This window comes from Bombus terrestris, chromosome 14 (genome assembly GCF_910591885.1).
Source record: "Bombus terrestris chromosome 14, iyBomTerr1.2, whole genome shotgun sequence".
Taxonomy (NCBI): domain Eukaryota; kingdom Metazoa; phylum Arthropoda; class Insecta; order Hymenoptera; family Apidae; genus Bombus; species Bombus terrestris.
Window position 1 is genome coordinate 4,623,382 of NC_063282.1, and position 20,808 is coordinate 4,644,189.

At 43.4% G+C, this 20,808-nt stretch overlaps 1 protein-coding gene across 1 annotated transcript in view; it reads left to right on the forward strand.

The window, feature by feature from the left end:
* The first annotated feature begins 236 nt into the window (after positions 1-236).
* The window catches only part of LOC100652294, a 122,668-nt gene continuing 102,096 nt past the window's right edge, over positions 237-20,808 (forward strand). The window contains exon 1 of the mRNA XM_012316134.3: positions 237-1,654. The gene's annotated coding sequence lies outside the window, so the exon portion shown is untranslated. The remainder of the gene's footprint in view (positions 1,655-20,808) is intronic.

The window sequence follows — 20,808 nt, forward strand, 5'->3', positions numbered from 1 at the left end:
AAAACCGCGTGGGGAGAACGCGAGCTGTCTGGGTTGGGAACCGGGACGCGGAGAGGGTGTCAGAGGCGAGGTGGAACGACGGCGGAGGCGGGGAGAACCCGACGTGTCGTTCCGTCTGACGGGGTGGGGCATCGTTCCAGGACAGCTTTGGTGGGGACAACGAACCGCAGCGTTCGTTCCTAAGCGGCGAAAGAAGGGGCAGAGAAGTGGCACCGCTCCCCTCCACTCTGTCTCTCTCTTACCCTTCGGAGGGGTTCAGTCATCTCGCGCCAGCCGAGCCACGCGCACTCGCCTGTTTTACGTTCTGGGCTCGGTGAAAGATTCTCTCTCTGCTTCGGACGCCTCTACGTTCTCACGCGTTCTCTCTCGACCACGGATCGTCCGACGTCGTTCTAATAACCCCGTGAAAAACGGGGGTTGAACCGTCGGTTTAGCAGCGGACCGCGCGCGGTCTCGCGGGATCGTTTCCTTTTTTTTCCTTCTCCCTCGGATCGAGTCGGAGTCAGGATCGCCTTGGCCTATCAGCCCGGTCAGTGGACAGCTAGACACACGGAACCAGACCGCCTCCTCCGGACGGAAGCCACGGAACACCCCCACTTCTTCTTCTGGTCAACCTAAGCCTCCCCCACCAACCAGCCGGAGTGGAGTGTTCCGCGGTGTAGAGTGGAAGGCACACCGGGTAGCGAGTTTCACGGGTGGAGAACCCGCGGATACGTCGCGATCAACCCCCCAGAAGAATCGCCGGTAAGGTGGAGGACGTTTTTCCAACGTTTCGAGTTGTTTGAACGCGCTGCTTTCGACGCGAAACGTTTTCCCCCTCGTACGTTTCTGCGTCTTATCGTGATCTCGCTCGTTTCGTCCGGTGGACGCGCGCATACCCCACCCTCTGCGGACCATTGCCACCACCAGTTGGCAAACAAACCCTCTCCCCACCCCCTCGGGCGTGAGTAGAGAGAGCCGAGCTAGGGAAGAGAGGACAGTGGCATCATCGCGCGCCGCCAATTCTCGACTTCTCTTCGTGAATTCGCGCTGGTACCGGGGACTTCCGGTTCCACGGCGTCGTCGAAGGGTCGCCGGAGTCGTCGTTCGTGTTGCGTCGAATTAAGTGATCCGTTTCGTGGATGTCCATCGGATGACAGTGCAACTTGTTGGGGCAAAAAGAGAAAGAAAAAAACAACCAGGCCAGTGCTTTTTTCTCTTCGTGGACGGTGTGCAAATATACGATCGATGTGACAAGTTTTTCGTGACCAGTGTGACTCGAGGGAATAGATTACCGGAGACAAGCTTGGTGATCGATACCCGGCTCGCAACCTCAGTCGGTTCGAACTGATCGGTGTTAACGCGATGCCAAAGTGATACACTCCGCCACACGAAACTTTAGACAGAGCCACCGTACTATACGAGTGAGTGATGAGACACGGCGACGACACGCGATCGGGTGAAGTTTCCCTCTTCGTGTAGGAAAATCGACGTAAGGAAGTTACGACCAACGACTATCGTCAGACCCATCCACCTTTCATCGAATTCCGGGATCTCATCGCCGGCAGAGCGCTACTATGTTCACCAAACGAGAGACAAGAAGCGGAGGAAACGGAGATACTCGTTGAGAAAGGGAGAAATAAAGAGAGAGAGAGAAAGAGAGAGAGAAGTCGAGGTAAATACCTGAAGAGTCTTACCCTGTAACTAGACTTTAGAAGAATCGTCGAGAATAATCTCGCGCTTTAGAAAAAAGAGCAAAAAGGCGCGGAAATATGGCGAGTCTGCCTCCGTCTAGTAGAAATATCGTTAGCGAGCAGAATGTTCCGTTGCTGAGTTTCGGGAAAGCCATTAAAACGGGTCGCGGAGCAGGTTTATTTATAATTTATACGAGCGAGTGAACATTGCCGCGCGCCTGCAGTAACAAAGTATTTGAATTATGTCAGGGAAGTGATGGGTTATTGCAGGGGAGGGCTGTAAAGTAGTTGGCAGCCACTTAGTCTCGGATTTTGAAAGATGCGTGCTTCACAGGCCGGATTTAGCATAGACGCATTGTTCTTTAGTAGCAGAAGGAAAAATTTCGCGGCTGACACCCAACTACGAGAATATTCTTTCCCGCGAGACCGAGCTCATCCGACTCTCAGGATTATATTCTAAAAACGCACGTGTTACATGACTGTCGAATCGCGTGAATCCTCTCGACCTGCACAGATACACGTAATTGCCAGTAAGAGAATATCGCGTTCGGTTAGAGCGGAAAATTAGCGCTGCTCACGGTCTGGCCGGGTGGAAATAACCGAGAAACGTTGGCTGATTTCACGCGACGATGCTATCTTAGCGGGATTTTAAGAAACCAACCACGGAAAGAAACACGATATCGGTGCCGGGGGTTGGCCGGGGGTGAATTTTTATGGCGAACCATGCCTGACGATTTCTTCGTCCCGAGAGCCTGTAATCAGAATCACGGCCCTCGATAAGCACTGCCCCTGTTCGTTTTCAGAACTTCCTCCTTCGTGTTCGATAAAGGTGTGCACACCGAGAATTAACCATCCCGCCTTGTATATTTCCTTGGCTTTTTTTTTTTCTTCTTCCTTTCTTTTCAACCACTGCTGAGACGTTGAAAATGAGGCTTGTAATTTGCCGTCTCGAGAGAAAGAAAAAAGAACAAAGAGTCTTGGAACAGGTGGTGTTTTCATGTTCCATGCAGTGTCGTTTGGAAATTTTCCCCTTACACTTATCGGATTCGATCTCGTTTACGCTGGCCTCGCGGGTTTATCGTTCGTTTCTGTTCTCGCGTAGCTGCGATCGATTTGGTAAGTGAAACCATATGTATATCTATGGTGAAATGTTTGCTGGAAATATTAGAAGGATTAGCGTGACGTATCTTCTTCGTCTCGAATCACGATGGATGACAAGCACGTTGGTCGTATGCCGAAATCTCTAGTGTTCTTTTCTAGTGCTCTGTGATTATTATGATTTGAATTATTATGATTTTGAACGATGATCTATACGATCCAAATGGATTTTCTGTTTCAATAGATATAATCAGATACCATATGTATATATAGTTTCTATACGTTTGCTTTTAGTGTTTCTCGCCTTTCGTGTATTGCACGCTCTTTACGATAAAAATATTTAAAACAGAAAAGATACAAACGCGAAGAAGAATCGGAGGAGAACATCAAGGTTGAATTATGATCTTTTTTCCGCTCTTTCGCTCGAAGCTCTCCTCTGTAAAGAGACTAAAAACCGGCGTGCAAGTTGAAGGTTTTGCGCGAACCTTCTTCCTTTTTCAGCCTCGAAATACGTGCAATCCACCCCGCGAATTCCTAAAGTAAATCGCAAGAAACAGCTGCTCGTCCGATCGCTGCGCCAAATTAGGCCCGCGACTCTTCTCCAAGGAATCTTTCTTATTACCCTTTAAACCGACAAAACCCCTCGCGATATAGCCATTTAGGATCGATCTACCGACACGTTCTAAAGTAAACAGGCCGTAGGAAGAAAAGAGAGAGAAAAAAAAGAAAAAAGAGGCGCGTAAGAAACCGCGAAGGGTAGAGATCGGTGTAAAAAGACAATTGGCAAGAAAGACTCTAGATAAAGGAATGAAGAAATCAACGAGGGAAGAGTGCACACTTGTTGATACACACGGATGCGAATCTCGTGGAAAGGAGGAAAGGACGAGGAGAGAAAAAGAGGGCGAGGAGGTTGCGGTGGCTTTGGCGAAAGAGGGGAGGAAAGAAAACCTCGAAACAATTGGAGGCGCGGAGGCGGCCGCATTTCATGTTGCCTGGCATCGGCTCCCTTTAAAGAGTCTCTTGCTTTTTGTTAGCTCTTCGAAAATTATGATTGTTTGTCCGCGAGATTTACTGCTGCCGCGGCCCTCTCAGTGCGGTACAACGTAGCCGAGGTGCCCTCCAGGGGCACCCAAAGACTCTTGCCTCCTCCACTCCGAACCGGCGAAGAGGTTGGGGGATGGTTTGCAGAGATTAGAGAATCACGAACGTCGTACTCCACTATGTCGCGCTACCGTCTCCCGTTTCTGCCTCCGCTGCGATTCGCTTCCTTCTTCTTATCCTTTTTTCGCACCGTTGTTTAGTTATCGCCGCCGGTTCCGCGTAATCTGCCCGCGCAAATTAACGCTGTTTGAATTAGCTGATCTCAGGCAGTGATTAAAAATTTCCATCCAGTGACCGGGATTTAAGTAGGTGCTTTTCCTTTCCTCTTCTTGGTTCCCCCGTTTCGAGCATTTCTTTTCATTTCTTTTTGTTTCGTTCAAAGGATGCTTTGAAAGTTCGAGGCTTTCGTTGAGGTTATTGACAGGTCGGATGATTTGGAGGTTACGAAAGTTTCATCAAGGTGAAGTTTCTAGTGTTGCTATGTTCTTTTTAATTCGTTTTAAAAAGGGATTAGCCTGACGCGACGAATAAAAATGGTTTTCGTGTTTGATATTATCGGTGAGTTAAGTGATTTGGAAATTAGAAAAGATTTGCCGCGGAAAGATAGAATAGGAGTACTTTTCCTTATTAGACTTAGAAAGTATCTGGTCTGGCGCAACGATTAAAAAATTTCCACCGAATAACCGGGCTTTTCCATACGTTTCTTTCCTCGTTTAGAGGATCAATGATAGTTCTATCAAAGAGAAAGACGATAAGAAATGGTAGAAGCAAATCATTTCCAAGTAATTGCAGTTTATGAATCGCTTAAAAATAATAGAGCAGGTACACGGGGAAAGAGGATCTTTTAAAAAGAAAAAAAGAAAATGATCTTCAACACAGAAGAAGGGTCCTCTATTAGCACGTTTATTAACTTATTTTACATGACAACATGTAAACCGATTTTACACGACGACGCACGTTTCATTCGGACCCCGGTAAAAATAATCTAATGAATCTGTAATCGTTCGCGGAATATGTGATGAAATATTTATTGAAATCGATGACTGCGGTAAAGAGGAGTCGACGTGGAGAGGATGGGAGAACATCCCATTCGTGTTGTACGCGTATCACGAGCGAGGAAATGGGGAAACTGTAAAACTTGTTTCCAAGCTTTTTTTCTGGTCTCGATGGTGGATTCAAGGCTCGACGATCACGTTCGATCGTAAAACATCGACTTGCGAGCTCGATACTCACGGTATTTCCGTTGATTTATTCGGCATCTTATTGTGCCTCCGAACTAAACCCGGCCTGACCATCCCAAAATGTGACTTTCTCTCTTTCTCGCCCTCTCTCCTTTCGTTCGTCTTGCTCGCGGACCTGGCGATCGCTCTATAAATTTCACGAGTCTTTCGAACCCTATATTTTCTCGTTATCCTCGCGTTTTGCACGACACGTTTTATTAAAGTACGATAATTTTACGAGGCGCAGCCTCCATCCCCCGTCATTCGTTCTTTCTGCTCCTACCCGCCATACCTCGTTTCTCTCTCTCTCTCTTTCTCCCCATATTCGCCACTATCCGCCACCCAGGCGAACGCTCTTTTTCCCTCTGTTTCACGGTTTTGTCGGGTCACGAATTGTTGTTCGCGTGTGCCATAGCGGGAAGAAGAAAAGATAAGAAGAATCGGCCGATAGATCGGGTTTCGCGTGGAAATGAATTCTTCTTGGTCTAACGCGTTCCGAATCGCTCGAATTCTCGACAGTTCTGGCCCCTTTAGATCCTCAAAGAAACGGGCTACGTGTGCCGGATTGCGTGTTTGGTAAATTGGACCGGCGAAACTTCTTGCCTGTAATCTATAAAATCGAATTAAACGGCCTGGTTTTCGCACGGGCATGTTACAATATAATCTTCTTGCTTCCGAATCCCTTTCGCCGTACGTGTCAGTGGAAACTGCTGTCCTCTAGTTTCTTTCATTCCTGTGACTTATTCGTTTATTCATTTACGACGAATCAGTTACCATTTAACGAGACTGTAGACTACGACATCTGTTGAACGGAATTAGCGTGATCGGTCAGAAATATAAACTTCTACAAGCGTGAACCGGTAACGATGAAAATATCGAGAGATGGTGAGATATAGAAAGTTAAAGCAACGGCCCTCTGGTGTTTGATCGGAAGTTGCCGAACAATTATTCAATTACCATCGATCGACAAAGCGTGGGGGGAACGAAGGGAAGATCAGAAGGCATCAGAGAGTGCGTTCTCGAGGCGGGTCGTTCGTATACGTCCGACTGTACCTTCCTCGGGAAGGCAGCTCGGCAGTAAAAGGCCTAAAGTTTTTAATACTTTCAGTTGTTTTTATGGCGGCTGGCATTTGCTCTTTTTTATTGTTCGTCTCCTCTTTCCTTCTCCCTCACGGCAACACGCACACGACCCTTCAACCACGATCAACGGAGAAAGAGAGACAGACAGACAGACAGACAGACAGAGAAACAGTAAAGAAAAGAATGGAAGAGAAAACGAGAACAAGAAAGAAAGAAAGAAAGGAGGCGATGGAACGCGCGTACACGCGGTGCAAAAGAGAAAGAGGGGGCATCCAAACGAGAGAAAGACCTCAGTCAGCCTTCTCTGATGTACGACTCGGCGGTCCGCGTGAAAAAAATCCCATAAACCAGTAAAAAAGCACGGGGTCTGTGGGCCAGAAGGGACGGGAGGGACGAAACAGTCGGGACAAGGGAAGAAGAAGTAGAAGAAGAAGAAGAAGAAGAAGACGAGGAGATGGAGGGCCCAGTATCGCTAAAGGAATTCCTCTTATGACGAACCACGCGTGATTTTCTCTCATTCCCCCCTCCCTTCGAACCTTCCAGTCCGAATGTGCACTTCTTCACCTCCCTTTACAACCATTCTCCCATTTCTTCTTCTTCTTCTGTTTCTTCTTCCTCCTCTCGTCCCATTGCCTTTCCGTTGTCTTTGTCGTTACGCGTGTGCTTCACTCTGCTCGGCCGTATTCTTCTTCTCTTACCCTCGGGCCGTGCTTCGACGCGGCCGTGAAACCGCGGCGATCTCGATGCACGAATTAAAAAGCGAAGACAGAAGAATTTCGAATGACTAATGACGGCCACATGTGCCGGCGTCGCGTCTATTCTTCTTCGTGCATCCTCGCCGCGATGCTGAACACGAGGATCTCGTGTTGCTTTGTCGCACCGAGAGAGAACACACTCTATCGATTTCGTATTCGTCGTTTTCCACGCCGCCACCGCTGGATACTCTATTAGGTGACTTAGGCCGAGGCACAGATCCATCGAGAGCGAGCCGTGTGTGCCGAGAAGAGGATTTACGAGCGTGGCGTACGTCTTTGATGCAAATCTCGCTTGACGTTGTCGACGTCTCGTCCATGAATATTCCCGTTTCTGTTTCGTAACGGATCTGAAAAATCCGACGTTAACGCTTCAACTACGAGCGAATAAGCTATAAAATATGTATGAAAGAAACCAAGGCGCAACGTGTAGGAGAAAGCTTCTACTTTAAGAAAAACCGATCGAACCTTCGAAAATGCGTCGCCCCAAAATGGATGAAATTTCCGTGAAAAATTACGAATTATTCAGTTTGATTAATTTGGTGTTTCTAACATTAAGCGGAACTCTGCTTATGCCTGATGTTACGCGCGTTTTGGAGAGTTTTGATTGCTCGTTAGGAACCGAGCAATTTAGACATCGTAAAATCGTAGAATCTAAGTGGAAAGAATGTTAACGAAAAGAGTATTAAAGAAATCCTTGGAATTCTTTTATATAATCAGAGTGGCGGGAAACAATAAAATTGCAAATGACACGCTGAATTAATGCGACGTTGGTTCTTAATGAGTCAATTTGTGAATTGCAATTTTATAAATTAAGATCGAGATAAACGGAGTATTTGTGATTTTTGATAAATAGGTGACGCTTGCTCGTGGGCGTTTGAAACGATTAATTCAACGAGCGAAAGGATTTCCTTTTCGATTCGTGTTTCGTTTGTTCCACGTTGCGTTCGATGATTGTTACAACGCGTATATGTAAATTTACGCGAGTAAAACACACGCGTGTAATATTGGAAAGAGAATGAGAGGTAGAACGAAGAGGAGAAGAGGAAAAAAAGCGAGTCGAAACCAGAGAATACGGATTGTAGTTTTCTGTCAGACTGTAATGGAATATCGCCCCGCTCTCTATGAATAGTTATGGCTCCTTACGCATAAATTAGACCGTAGGAATTAATAGCTAATTCAACAGCTTTTCAATTATCGTCGAAGCGAGAATTCAGTAATACCTGCCTTATAAATATAGATAAGAAACGTTGTTGTTGCTCCCGCGAATGCAAATTTTACTAATTTTATCAAGAATGTAAGTCTCATTACTTGTTAGCTTTTCTCTTTTCCCCTTTTCCCTCATCTACTTAATCGTCTAATAATGTTTTCACCAGAAATTTTCATAATCGTACAGGAATCCAATTTTCCCAATTCCACTCTGCTTTACGATTTTTCCAATATCCTTTTGATTGTCTAAATTTGTCTAATTTAGTAAGTAGGTAGTCGGTAATTCTTCACAGTACTTAAATTCTCATTTCAGAAGCTGATACGTTACGTTGCGAATTTTTAAATAAATTTTCTGATTATCGGCACTCGAGTTTCTTAATTCGTTGCATTAATTTTCCGTTTAGTTACTGCCGTTTTATTTATATCATAATCAATCTTTCGTAATTTGAAATATCAAATTCACTATCACGGACATAATTCAACCTCGTTTTCTTCTACGTTCCCTTCTAACTCGATAGTAAGGCGTTCACAGCAAACCCTTTTATTTTCCCTTACAAATTATGTTGCTTCAGTTTATCTAAAAAGTACGAAAAATATTCCGTATAGATTATTCAAAACGCAAACCTTTAAACTCAAGAGAAAATAAGTTAAAAAGAAGTCATTAGCCATGCGTCGTTTTCCTTAAACGAACGTGCGCAACCTGCTTTCTATTATGGTATATGGTTCTGCAATTTGTTCAGAATAATGAAAACACTCCGTGCAAATTAATGAAAACTCAAATTTTCGAAGACACTACGAAAAAAGAAATCATTCTCCGCAGAATTGTTAGTTTTCTTTCTTTGCTTTTCTTTTTTTTTTTTTAACAAAAGAACGTCCATTCCGACTTTGAATCGTATATCGTGCTATTGTAGATTAAAAATTAAAACAACCCACGCAAATTACCGAAAACGTCAATCTCCAAAGAGAAAAATGAAAACAGTCGTTCTTCATACGTTGTTTTCTTAAAAAGACCGTCCACGGCCGCTGTTGTAGCGTATCGTGGCGATCTTCGAACGGAGTTGGAAAAGGAGAAACGAGACAGAAAGAGGCCGAGATCGGAGCACCATCCGTAATTTCAGATAGAGTCGGTGCCGGGTGTTATTAAACCCGATAGGCCAGCGAATGTTTCTCCCTCGCGGGTGTTCCCCGACTTCAATTTAAATCGGTGACTTTGCTCTTCTGCCTCCCTCCGCCGTGGCCGGTTTCCTCTCCTTTTCCAGCAGACGTGCGTGGCTCGCGCATATTTCTGTCCTTCGAGGCAAGAATCCCTTCGGGATCCTTTCGGCCAACGAACGAAATGGAAAGCAGCGAAACAAGATCTACAGCCTATGCAATTCTTCTCTGGTTATTAAGCAACGATAATTATCAAATTGAATCGTCGATCCATTTGGTCAAGACTCTTTCGTTCTTCTTTTTCCAGGCCAATGTGTTTCTTCCTTTTCTGGTAGCTCGTTCGACAAACCAATATCCGACCCGTCTGTACTTTGAATCGGGCAATGTATCTCAGAAATGAAGGTGTCGCGAGGAATTTACTAGAAAGTAAAAAGGTTTGTCGTGTGTCGTTGTGGCAACATTGAAGTCAAATTACGCGTGGGGTAATGATACACGGGGAATAAAAAATTGTTAGCAATTTGGATCTCGTATGTCAGTGAGATTGGAATGTCGGTTTATCACCGCTCGATACGAAACGCAGAATTCTCCATGCAACTCTGTCAAACGTGTATCAATAACGCTATTGCGAGCCCGTGGTACTACTTACGGTTTAATTAAGATCGCTCGAGATAAATCTAGACTGGGTCAGTTACACGTGAATTAATGATTTCCATCGATCACGTGCCACTAACCGATTAATAACGGAACGTTGGTAATCGGCCAGCTATCGGTTTAAATATTCCTAATTCGCGTCATAGCCAATAGGTTGAATTTTTACGTACGTCGAACCAATAAACCGATATTTTTCATAAATCAAACTGGACTAAATTTTTCCGTAGATTGAATCAGTAGATTGAATTTTTCCAGAGATCGAACCATTCGGTTCAAGTGAATCGAGATGGACCTCGTTCATTGTCGAGGCACGTCGAATGTGTCTCTTTTTTCGTAACATACGATACTGTACAATATTCGCAATTTTTTGTCAAATAAAGGAAGAGTTACATTATGTGCAAAATCTTTATCAAAACCCAGAACAATTTCTATTGCAATTTACACAAACCACAATCCTAAAATCGTACAATTAAATGAAAGAGTATTTGCATTGCTTAGAAAATTTTTATAGAAACTCAGAAGAATTTGTGTTATAATTCAAGTAAAAGTTTCGCAATATGCACGAATTCGTTAAAATAATGATTTTGGCAACTCAAGATTAATATTTCCACTGTAAAACGCGCTACTAAAAAAAAAAAAAAAAAAAAAATCATGCTAGTACGTATCATGCTTGAATTATAATAAAATTTATTCCACGAGATTTCCAGGTTTGTTGACAATTTTGAAAAACTTTCCCGGTACAATAATGATGCAATATACAATCCCATTACGAGCTCAACTTCGTACGATATACGTGGTACACGCTCGTAAACTGTTTCCATAAATATTTCGCTACTTTTGCAAGCAACTGTACTTTCAACCATTTCTGTATAATTCGTTTCTTTCCGCGATTCGTAACAGAAATCATGTCGGACGATGTCTAATTACGCGAAGAGGAGGAGCGTGTCGCGTCGCATCCGAGATCGTTTGTCACGATGATCCCTCCGACAAGTCAATGCCGCGTTCTGGAGTCAAAGAAATCATTCATCACCTCGTGGCATGGCGACTCGAGGCGGTTTGCTGCTCGCGTGCTTCTCCCTGTCAGTCGATCCTCGAACGACGACAGGATGCTCGGCTCCCTCGAAATCCACCACTCGACTCGAGACCTTCCGGTGAACACCCGGAATACCACCTCTGTAGGGGAGAGATGATAGGACAGACTCGAAGAAGTCGAGCCCTCGTGCGGTCGGCTCTTCGCACGATTTTACACCGCGCAATTAAGCCGGCTGATAAGAGCCGATAACGGCCTCGGTTCTCATTCCCTACGTTCAGGCTCGAGCGTTCCTGGGTCTCTGGGTTTCCAACACTAATTCTGGTCGGGGGAAGTTGCTCGAAGTCGATAGATAACGGGGACAATTTAGGCAGTTTTTGTCGCGGCATTCCTGAAACAGATGTTAATGGTCAGCCACGGTGTTCGGTTACGAATTAATCTGCCACTGGGAAATTAAGAAAGGTTTTTTATTATAGTTGGAACGGTTTGAAGGCTTAAGAGGCTGAGTTAATAGATTTGTTTGTATCGCCGGATTCGTGGAATAGGCGCCAATGGTCAGCCCAGTGTGTTTCGTTACGACTTAACAGGGCATTAGGAAATTGGAAAAGATTTTATTGGGATAGTTGCGAGATCGTAGATGATGATAAATTATTGTATCATATTAGGTGATAGATATCAGAAACAGACGTCAGTGGTTAGTCGTTGTGTCTGCTTATGAATTAATCTGGCAGCGGGAAATTAGAAAGGGTTTTATTGTAATCAAAGTGTTTTAGGTTTAGGAGCTGAGTTAGTAGATTTCATCGTTCATTTATTGGTAACATGACGTTGGAATAGTAAGCGCGATGGATGAAATAAAATACATAATGCAAATTACTGCAGCCTTTGATAAATGTCGTCTTAGATACAACTTCGTGCGAAGAAAGCGAAAAAACGAAGTTAAAGTAGCGTAGATGAATACACTCGATGTGTGTCCTTGCTTTCCTTCTCGTGCCCATAATTTCTTTGAGTAAAATGGAAAAAAAGCAGGTCGAGATTTGCCAACACTTTCTGCATATTAACGTTCCTTTTCAACTATATATTGGTATATTGGTAACAAAAGTTGATCTTTATACTCTATTTTCTCGCTGCTGGAACATGGTAATGTCACAGCCTTGTTGCCACATGTGCGATTACTATTAAAAGTTCCGAACTTGTTTATACGCTTGGACATTACCGCAGCATTTTGGCTGTATACATAAGCATAAGGCCCTATCACACTTATCAGCCAAACCTAATGAATTCAATTACATCAACATAAATTAGAATATCCATCACAGTACGTTTTAACATTTTTCTCTTTAGAATTTCGTATTTTCACTGTCAGACATCCTGATCGCGCCTATATGTGTATCGACGAAACACACGTCAAATCAAACATTGGACGACACCATAAGTCCAATTATGTTCATCCACGATTAGTTTCTACTGTATTAGCGAATTAAGAATCAAGAGATGAAGAACCACGAGTTTCTCTTGGACCTCTCCAAAAAAAAGCAGTCTCCATAAGACAAAGAAATTTTCTTTCCAAACGATAATCGAGAGAAATGAAGGAGGCGACAGAAAATAGTCTTACCACACTGACGAAGTGAGAGATCGAAAACTGTAAGCCGAATCTGGTTTCAATCCGTTCGAGAAAGCTGCGCGAAAGGTTTAAGAATTTTCTTCCTGGACAGCGGCGGAGAAAAATGGAGGAAGTGACAACGAAACAGGAAACGAGCACAGAAGAGGACAGCACCGGGGCCGATGACGGTGTGCGACCGGTTCTCCGGATCGCGTTTTCATCGGCGAGCTCGTGTCGCACGGGTTCGACCGTTATTCAGGAATTAATTCATAATTAGAGCGGCCCACCTATGGGCAGCCTAACCCACATTCCAGTCGCCAGCTGTCCCCGCCAGCACAGCCTCGTTTCCAGCTTTTCTTTTCCTTTCTTCTCTTTTTCCCTCCTTGACTTCTTCCTCCCTCTCCCCCCTCCCACCCTAGCGCATTTCTGCCTTGCCACGTCTCCTCTCGTGTCTGCCTCACCTACACAACTTATTTTGCATGGCTTCAGTCGCGTTACCTGCGAACGCACACCGCGTTCCAGCGTTGCTCTCCTCCGGAGAACTGGTCCCAAGTGGATCAGCTGATTGCCGCTGTTCTCCGCCATCCGACGTCGGCTTTTCTCCGCAACGGGGACCTCGACCAGGTCCTTGCATTGTTCCTAAGCGGATTTTCTTCCAGATCTCGAGACTTTATACGTCGACTCTGGTTTATTTTCTTCTACTTCTTAGGTTAGCTTCGCGGTGTTGTTTCTGTTCCTTTCTTTTTTTTTTTTTTTTTTTTTTGTAATTGGCCGATTCTTATGGACGAGTATCAACGTTACAAATATTAGGATTTCTTCTTGGTGTTTTCTTAGTTTTCGAAGGGAACGGCGACGTGATGTTGTTGCGATCTTATCAGATCGTCAGTATGTGGTTTGACAGGTTACATGAAACTTCGTCATCTTCGTGTTGTCTCTTGAAGTAGATACAGTCTCTTACCAGATATAGTAGATACCTAGAAATAAGTATTGTTTCTTTTTGTCGATATGTCGAGTAGCAAATTTTTCACAGAACAATTTTAGATCCAGCTTCCTTTCAGAGCATCCTACATTCTCCGGCTACTTCTTCGATAGCGTTCGACCGGTACAATCGCATAGAATCGATAACGATCTAATGTAAAAGATTGGAAAAGAAGCTGTTTGAACACCATAAACTCTGTATGGTTGTGACGTTTGATTTGACTATCAGTGAAAGAAATAATTTTTGATCAATGATTGTTCGGTCTCTGATGGTCCATAGAATTGACAAAAATTCTATGTAGAAAATCAGAGAACGAATTTCTTAATGCATCAAAATTTCTATATGCCTGTAATGAATTGTCAATGCGAATTCAAAAGTCAAAGACAACGATACATTTATTTCCCTATCGTAAGATCGCTGATTGTCTAGCAGTCTATAGAATCGACAAAATTCTTACGCGAAATATCAGGAAAGAATCTCTTATTACTTTCTTCGTTAAGACACCAAAAATATGTTTCTATCGTCCTAATGAACGAGAGGGACGTTTCGCAAGGAACGCGTGGGAGGTTGGAGGTCTCGGAGGAGGATTAGAAAGTCGATTTCGCGGATCCAAATTCGTGGCGCTCGATCGAAGCTGGGACAAGAATTCGTATAGGGGGTCTTTGCACCCGGAGGATTCCAGCGGCGTCATTTATGGAACGGACAAGACACGCCATTAGATTTATGATTATGCAGCACGAGGCATATATTTATGAAAGTCACCAACACACGCTTCTGGCCAGATGTGACGTTAATCGGATTGCTCGGAAGAGACCGCCGCAGGACCCACTCGACTTCGATATTTGGTTCACCTGGTTTCACCAGCTTGACACTTTACCTTATGTATACTTAGCACACTCGATTAAAACTCTTATCTCGTACTATAATCTCTCATATTTTTCTACTGAAAAGAGAAAAGAGGAAACGGGTATACCGATCGTCCGTTAGGTAATAAGACGGTAAAGTTACTTGGACATTTTTTAATATATATCTCCGCTGTTCACCGTAGAAAATTCACCTTTCAATGTACAATTATTTGTACTATCTCGTTGCAATTAACGAGCTTGTAGAAGCAGGACCATTTGCTTAAAGTTGGTCGTTAATCGCGTAGAGCTTCGCGCTATTGTTTATGAAAAGACGGAGGTATCTATCCATGAAATTTGAATATCCGGTAAAATGTCCAAAATCGATACGATGTAATCTTTCACACAATAACCATACGGTTAACGTGTACCAACTTTATTCTAGAATCATAACGCGCGTTTATACTAAATCCCAAGCCTGTTAACTCTCCCATGACTTACGATACTATCAGAAAGTAGGATTACAAATGACAAGATGGAAAGAATTCAGAAAAATTGAATTCGTTTCTCATTCGCCATTCCGCGGCATAAAGACGAAATCGCCCTGAGGCCCTCGTACGATAATCAGGAAATCCAACGCGTGTAATCGAAACTTGGAACGCTGTCTCCGATTAGTTTTCGACCATTTAAACGGATAACAAAGCAGGCGAACTGATAAAACAGACGTAGAAATTTAGCGGTGACGGCGGACAAATCGCGGCAGTAAAACGTCCTCGTTTATATACATAAAGGAAAGAAAAGCGACAGGCTGGCCGCGCGTTATCGATCGAATAGTCCGACTTCTCCGACGACTGTTCAGTTCCAGTTTTCTTGAAACGGACTTTTTGGTCGCGGTGCATGGCGGATCGTAAAACGCGAGATACGCGATACGAGCTTGGAACGCGCTATATCGCGCGTGTACCTGCGCTAACGGCGACGATAGCGCGCAGAGACACTGCAACGGAAGAATGCAAGTGGCAAGTAGGTCAGCTGGATTCTCTGTTGCACGATCCGGCCTTTTATCTCCGCGAAATCGGCCGATTTCTTCGCGCGGAACGACCCGAGGGATTTTTCTCATCCGAGCAAATGTTAAACCTCGCTCGCTTCCTTGTTTCTGTGAAACGTAACCATGTGTTCGATCATTCGACTCTGGCTTTTAGTATGAAGGAGAATTTCGTGGGAGAATATTTCGGCTCTACCTGCTTACTTTCCCGAGAAGGATTTTTGGCATTCGCGCTCGTGAGAAAGCGGAACGGGCCGAATGCGAAATTTATTAGGTTTATTAGGAAGCTCCAGTTCATTGAGATTTCTCTTTAGTTTTCCTCTCGATGCACGAAATTTGAACATTGCGTAGTCCGTTGTAAACCTTCGTTCAAGCACAGAAGAATATTATCGCGCGAGTAATATAATCAGGCGATGTCACGACTGACGTATTAGTTCCACGATTCTGCAATTCATCTGTCAAAGTTGCGAAGACTGTTTTTATTACAAGCCAGTTTTACAGCAGCGATACTATATCGATCACCGATATTGGTCACCGATAATCTTCTATTCTTGCACGTTATAACGATCGATATATCAAACATTTGGTACCAAAGTATTTCGTTATATTTATCCCAAAGAATTTCGTCAAGCTCCAACTATTTCATACGTTAATTATTCATACACATTCATACGTCATACATTTATAGAGAAGTATCTTTCTAATACAAACAGCTTCGATATTCTATTGGATTTGGCAACTAAGTGATTGCGAATTTTGTAAATATCATCTAATGACTTAGTTGCCAACCCGATATACGAACAGGTCCAACAAGCTTCAACTTTTCGGTTTCTAATTTTTATTTAAGAAAACTGCCGATATGTGATAATAGCGTTACGAATACGTATCTGACTATCATGAAATGTCAAAGTCGAATTTATATGGCGGCAGAAAATCAAGACGATTGGTCTTTATTGACCATTCTGATTGCATAAAAAGATAGTAATTAGAAATAATAGGACGACGGTACTATTACAGAAGAATAATATTAAAACAAAGTTCGAGACGATGAAAAATGATAGTCTTTAAGGATCGGCTATGCTTAGGTTCGAGGATCAAGGTTGCAATACACATTACATGCACGTTGTATCGATTCAAATGAAAAGTTGCGACTCGATCCTTTTTATAAAATATCTCTGCGCAGTTTCTAAGTGCACGATGTAACACGAATTTAATTCGGCGATCGAATGACGCTTAATCGGCAGGAAATTATTCGGCGAAAAATCGAAAAAAATGAGGCGTGTAGGCGTTTGAAGTGGTGGGGAGTCAATGGGGGCGATGACTTTTCCGCGTCAGCAGTAATCGGTCTCGCGTACGACGTAACGAAATAATCAGGGATCGATTGCCGTGCAAGCAATTAATTTCCGGTCCCCTCGTCGAACTCTCCGGTTTCTCGCGTACCGTTGCGGAATACCGACGAAAGGAAAGGAAAGAAAGGAAAAGAAACGCCGCTTGAACATGGACACGAAACGATATCGCGTGCGAGCAGCGTCACGTTCGGGCCGGAGATCCGATTAAAAAACCCTGTGACGATAAAAATTATCCGCGCGACGCGACGCCTCTTTTCGAACCTCGTCGATCGACCAGATTATTCTGTTTGGATTAACTCCAATGTTTTTATAAGCCGCGTACCGTTACTCATGCGGGTCACTGACGTAATAGTATCAATGATGTAGTTCCTGTGTTCAATCCTGTAAACGATTCAATTACAATCTTTATGCGATTGCCATATCGTGGATAATTATTTACTGAATGGAAATCTCGAAGGAAGTTTGGCAGAATTTTTATCGGAATTCGCGTGGCATTTAAAATAGATTTATCGCATCGGAGGGGAATAACATTATTAAGAATATCTTCGTGGAAATTCTCAACGACCTTTATCATAATCGACGGAGAGAATTCGCAGTTGGTAGGTTAATCTGATCGAATGAAAAAAAGAGTCACGTAATTATGATTGACGTAGATTGTAGAAGCTCTAGAATCTTAGGAGATTTACGTATCAAAGTCAAGAGGCTCAGAACGATTTTTGTCACCATCCAAATAGAAGTTTTACCTCGCATAATTTCTATTAAAATTTACATAAAATCTTCACAATTTCGAGACCGATCTGTCGAACGAAAGAACAGTCGCAACATAGTTCTCTAAATCGCAAACCAGTCTACCGAACGAAAGAAGACTCCCAGCATCTACAAAATCTTCGCAAGCTCTCGCAATGACCTCTGTCGTAAATTACACAGAAGCTTCCCAATTCGCAGATCGTTCGGTCAAACGAAAGAAACAATCGTCCTCGACCAAGCACCGCGCACGGAACCGTCCAAGGAAACGTGATATCTGCGCCAAAATCGGCGCGGTGCCACGAGGGTGTCCTCGCGGCAAGAAATCGAAATTCTCGCAGTCCAAAAAAAAAAGTAAGAAAAAGGAAAAGAGAAGCTCGGAAAGGGAGAAGAGGCGAGTGCACGGCGCTTTCTTTGCCTGGGACCAAGAGCCAGAACGACCTATTCGTCTCCTTATTGAGACGATCCGATGAGGACCGGCGATTGGAGGCGCTCGGGCCCTCGCGTGTTTCTCTTAAATATCCGAACAACTTTTTCCACCAAACGGCGGCCCGGGACAATTTACGACGAAAGCCGGTCAATCCGCGCCACATTTTGAATTTCAAATCGCAGCCACCGCACCGAGAGAACCGCCACACTTTTTCCCAACCGATTTGTTCGCGCTTGAAAACGGCGAAATCTGAAGACGCCCGCGTGAAAAGTGGGGGCGGTGTGCAGGCGAGCGCGCGCCTGCACCAGCCTCTCTCTAAATTTAAATTTACGATTTCTCCCGGCCGCCGCTTGTCTCCGCGGATGGTGCTTCTTCATTTCGCTTCGTGAATCCTCGTCTGATCTCTTCCCGAAAACGGACGGCCGTTCCAACGTCTCCGGAAATCGTAGCTCGTGTTTGAGAGAGGGAAACTTCCCGCTTCCTGTAATGGTAGATCCTTTAGGCGTGAACGGGTTCTTCGGTTCGGTGTCGAAGACTACTTCCGTTGTTCGCGTTCCCTTGCCGGTTTAGGTTACTTGCCAGCGAATCGTGAAATTATGTATAAAAGTCGGGCGAATGGAATATTCTGCTGGGATATAAAAACGTATTTTGATTCTTCGGTATGGAAAGCTGTGTATTCGTCTCTGTTTCTCGCGTTTTCTTCGATATTTAAGTTGTTGGACAGCAAATAGCGAAATGGGGCGTTAAAGTGGGTTATGCGGAGTATTGTCGTTTCGTTAGAGCGCGAAGATGTATTTGAATAATAGATATTTTACAAATTATTCTAAATTACAAATTATGGTCGTAAACGAATTTCAACGGTTTAAAAAAAGCCGTATTTATTATGGTTCTTCTTAATTATTATTAAACTGTATACACTTTTATTTCTTTAAGAAGACAGAAGCGTTAAAACAAGTCCTCGAAATTTTCCCTTGGAACTTGGATATGGGAAACTGGGAATCGATAGCGTAGGTGGGAAAAAGTAGCAGATGAAACCTTGATTCTTGACGAGTTGAGTACAATGAACTTGGTTTTTCTATTTCCGACATACCAAACTTCTTCAATTCGCTCGTCATTAACGAGATGCCTTTTTACGCATGGGAAATAGATTTTATGGTAAATACTAGAGACGTAATGTCTCAATGATTTCCACTGGACGGTGATTCGTTAGGAATTTAGTGGAATAACATTTCTTAATCGTCCGTGCAGAACGACGAGCCGCGTGGTCACATGTTCTTGATTTAATTTAATTTAAGTATACGCTCGCGCCAACAAATGACAGGCATTTAGAGGGGACAGTCGACGATGGGGCTCTACCGTTTTAACCGGTTTAACGTGAAAATAGCAAGGAGACAAAGCGTTACAGCGCAATTTCTCATCGTTTCGATTTTATCCCTCGCCCAGAAGCAGAGACAATATCGTGTAACTCTTCTTTCTCATCATTCGTTCACTTGCATTTTCGTTGATAGCATCGACCAATGAAAAATAAACCAGCTGAACGTTATAACCTTTCCGGACACCCAGATGAAAGAATATTTTAACGCCGTTTATGTTAATTTTTGTATCATAAATTTTGTATTTTACGTTTTGAGTAACGATGACTAACTTGTTTTCAACACGTTTAAGATTTTTTCAAGGGCATCTATTTGAATCGGTAAGCTGCATAGCAATATTTTACGAGTCCAATAACGTGTTACCTTAATTAACTGTTTATGAAAAAGATTTGGTTGTCGTAACTCGTTAACAAATGTCGAAAACAAATCAACCCGTCATTCGGATTGACAATCGTGTGAACGTAATGATTCGTTTCAGTCCATAAATCTCCTGTTCCTTTCACGTTCAATTTCTTTTAGCTATAAACTATATCCTATCGATATAAACAAAATCTAAAACACATTCGAACGATATTGATCTATTTTTATTAATTTCGAGTTCCGTGATTGTAGAAATGCTCTACCGGTGAACTCTACTGGTTACTGGTTGAGTCTACTGTTTAAACGGTTAAAAAACGTATTGTTCTTATAGAACAGCATGTAGTAGCCACAAAAGGTATTAAGTATTAAGATAGTCTTATAGTCAGGATCGAGTAATCGAAGGAGAACAGGAGAAACTGTTAATCGATAATCGAGCGTTTCTTTCGAAGCGCGAAGGTGGAGGAAAACATTTCTCCCGGTCTCCTAAGCCGTTCTTAGTCGCTTTATCTGCGGCTGGTGGCGTTAATTGTTCGATACACAGCCACCCACGCACGGAAGTCGACTTCCTCGCGTAATCGCCAGGCGGAATTTAGTTTCTTGATTCGGTATTTATGCGCGGCACATTTTTCAGCGGAATTTCCTCGAGAGACCGGCCGCGATATAAATCCTCGGCGATAAAACGCTTGTTCCCGACAAATCCGCGAACGCGAATAAATTTCATTTATTTACGTTCTCTAAACCCGAGAATCGCTGTAATATTTCCTTTCCCTCCTGTCTTCGATTAAACCTTCCAGAAATAAGCACTTATCAGCAACAAGCTTTGTTTCATAATATAAAAATTGCGAAATTTACGAGTTTACGTTTGCAACCTGTTTGTATCGCGTGTAAAGATGTTAAGTGGATGTTTGTGGATTCTCTGTCTGTGACGTATAACGCAATCGAATAACGATTATGTTATGAAATTATGTTATAACGTACGTGGAATTGCACGACGACAGATGCAGCGACGATACGAAAGCGATAATCTGGTGGACGTAAAAATTGACGAAAACGACGATGAGACGTATGTGACAGACGATAAACGAGAAAAGAAATTAATCTGATCGTACCAAATTGAAGAGAG